Here is a 2,878-nt window from a genome sequence, read left to right as displayed (position 1 = left end):
TTAATAGAGCCACAATGGAAAACAGTTTTCAGATTTCCTTAAAAACCATACCTACACTTGCCATAGGACCCAGCAATCCCACAATTGGATATTCAACTAGAAGAATTAAAAGTATTGTATCAAAGAGATACTTACTCCACCGTGCTTATTGCATATTGTTCATAATAACCAACATATGGATTCAACTAAGCTGTCCATCATCAGATGAACAGATAAAGAAATTGTGTTTTATATGCACAATTGAACACCATTTGGCCATAAGAAAGAGCTAAATCCTGTCATTTGCTGCAAAATGGTTGGAATTGAAGTACAACATGTGACGTGGAATAAGCTAGATGCAGAGACAAATATTACATGTTTTCCCCTACATATGGGAGCTAACAAAAGGGAACTCAATCTGAACAAGGAGTGGTGATTTCTATAGGCTGAGAAGGTCAGGGCTTAAAAAGGCTTCAAATAATTGGTACCAAATCAGAGTAGTTCAAAGAAATAAGGTCCTAAGGTTACACAGCAGAGTGAAGAAACTAGAGCAGCCTAGTAGATATTATAGGAACACAAAGTAGAAAAGCATTTCAAGCTTCCAATCATAATGCAATGTCAAAGAAAGGGAAATTTTGATTGCCCTGTTTTGTATATAAGCATTAAAATATCATATTTTAGCCTTTAAATCTATAAAATTATTATTAATAAAATATTTAAATAAGTAAATTTATTTTCAAGAGAAGCTTGAAAATATGGAGGTGAGCCAAAAATACTAACATTAGATTTTAGTAGACTATTCATAGAGAAGTTTTAGGTTCACACACAAAAAATACTGAATAGAAAGGATATGAGTTCTCAGATACCATATACCTCCCACACAGTACACACAACCCTTTTCACTATCAATATCATGATGTGCAGTTATCAGCCAAAGTCCATTATTAATACTGTGTTTCAGTCTTGGTGCTGCACATTCTATGCGTGTGAATGAATTTACACGTCTCCACCATTATAATAATATGCAGAATAGCTGCACAGTCTAAAAGTTCTCTGTGTTTTCTATATTCACCATCACCATACCCTCCCCGCAAACACATGGGGATCATGGATAATTTTATCGTCTACATAATTCTCCCTTTTCCATAGAGTCACACAGCTAGAATAGGACGCAAACCTCTCAAATTGGCTTCTTTCACTTTGGAATCTGCACTTACATTTCCTCCATGCCTTTCCATGTATTGATAGGTCAGATTTTTAGTTCTGAGTAACATTCCAATTTTCTAGAAGCGACGTATCTTATTATTACATTCACTTAAAGGTCTTCTTGGTTACTACTAAATTTTGGCAACTATGACTAAACGTGCTATAAAGAACTGTGTTTGCTTTTTATGTTTACAGATGTTTTCAATTCATTTGAGTGAAAACCAACAGACACAACTGCTGGATCATATGATAAAACTATGTGTTCCAAAGTGGCTATAGAATGCTGTATTCCCACCAGCAATGAATGAAATTTCCTGTTTTTCCATACCCTCACCAGAATTGGGTATGGTCAGTGTTTTTATTTTGGTCATTCTAATAAATGTGTTCAAGTCATGTAACTTATTTTTTTTATTTTTTTTTTTTTACGGAGCCCGTCCCCTCCCCCGCCCGCGGGCAGCCCACGCGGGACCTGGGATGCTCCTCACCCTTGGCCTGCTCAGCGCTCAGGGGCGCGGGGTGAGCCGAGGCGGACGCCATGGGGCCACAGCACCCGTGGGCGCAGGGACGACAGACAAGCTGGGAACAGCCAGTCAGCTCCCAGCAGGAATCTAGCATTGGCGCTGGAAGAAGGGAAGCAGAATCAGCCTTAGCCGGAAGCCTGCGGGCGTAGTCCTTAACCTGGACTGATCAGCAAATGTTCAAACAAGGGCTGAGACCCTCTCCCCTGTCCAACACCAGAATCCTCTACTATTGAAAGACAAAGTGAATGTGGGGGCTTTCCGGTGCAAACCGGAAAACCTGCTAGACAAATTCGAAAAGAGCTGTAACACTGTCCCATGTAACTTATTTTTAATTGATGACTGATTCATTTTCTAATTGTGTAGTTTTAAGTTCCCCTTATAGGTTTTAGAAAGCATTACTTTATTAGTGAATTACTTGTAAACAATTTCACTATATCTGTTATGTCTTTTCATTCCCTTGATATTATCTTTTTCAAGGCAGAAAATTTTATTGTTAACTAATCTTTTCTGGACTGCCCTTTGGATTGTGCCTAAGAATTCGTCACCATAGTCAAGATCATCTAGAGTTTCTCTTATGTTATCTTGCAGGAGTTTTATGGTCCTATACTTAACCTTTAGGTCTATAATTATTTTTGACTGAATTTCTATGAAGGGCATAATTTCTAAGCAATGTATATATTGACTTTGCACATATCTAATTGGTAGAAATAAAAATGTTTTCTGAGTAAATAATTAAATATGAAAGGATAGCATAGACAATGATTGTCGTAAAATAAAAAATAACAGAAAAAATTAGATGGATTAGATAGTAAATAAATATATGGATATATTTTCCAGGACTTTGATGATAAAAGTTGGTTTCATGTAAAATTAATATTAATAAGCTATCACAAATAATATCTTAGTTGTGAAAAGCATAGCTTTCTTTTTTTCTGAACTGTTATTGTATGTCCAGAATACTAGTATGGATGTGCATGCAGGTTGTTACTGATCAAATAAAGTAAAATAGTCGCTTCAAAGACAGTTAAAGAGAAAATATTTTTAGAAAAACAAATAATGGAGGCTGGCTGGCATTGTGGTGCAGCAGGTTAAACCTCTGACAGGGCCGGCGCCTTGGCTTAACAGGCTAATCCTCCTCCTTGCGGCGCCGGCACACCGGGTTCTAGTCCCGG

At 37.3% G+C, this 2,878-nt stretch overlaps 1 non-coding gene across 1 annotated transcript; it reads right to left on the bottom strand.

The window, feature by feature from the left end:
- Window positions 1-1,955: 1,955 nt before the first annotated feature.
- On the bottom strand, window positions 1,956-2,017 carry LOC133766117 (U7 small nuclear RNA). Its single transcript, XR_009866668.1, has one exon. It is a non-coding gene; the product is annotated as a U7 small nuclear RNA (small nuclear RNA).
- Between the last annotated feature and the right edge of the window lie 861 nt (window positions 2,018-2,878).

This window comes from Lepus europaeus, chromosome 8 (assembly GCF_033115175.1).
Source record: "Lepus europaeus isolate LE1 chromosome 8, mLepTim1.pri, whole genome shotgun sequence".
NCBI lineage: Eukaryota > Metazoa > Chordata > Mammalia > Lagomorpha > Leporidae > Lepus > Lepus europaeus.
This window is presented reverse-complemented; position numbering and strand designations above follow the sequence as displayed.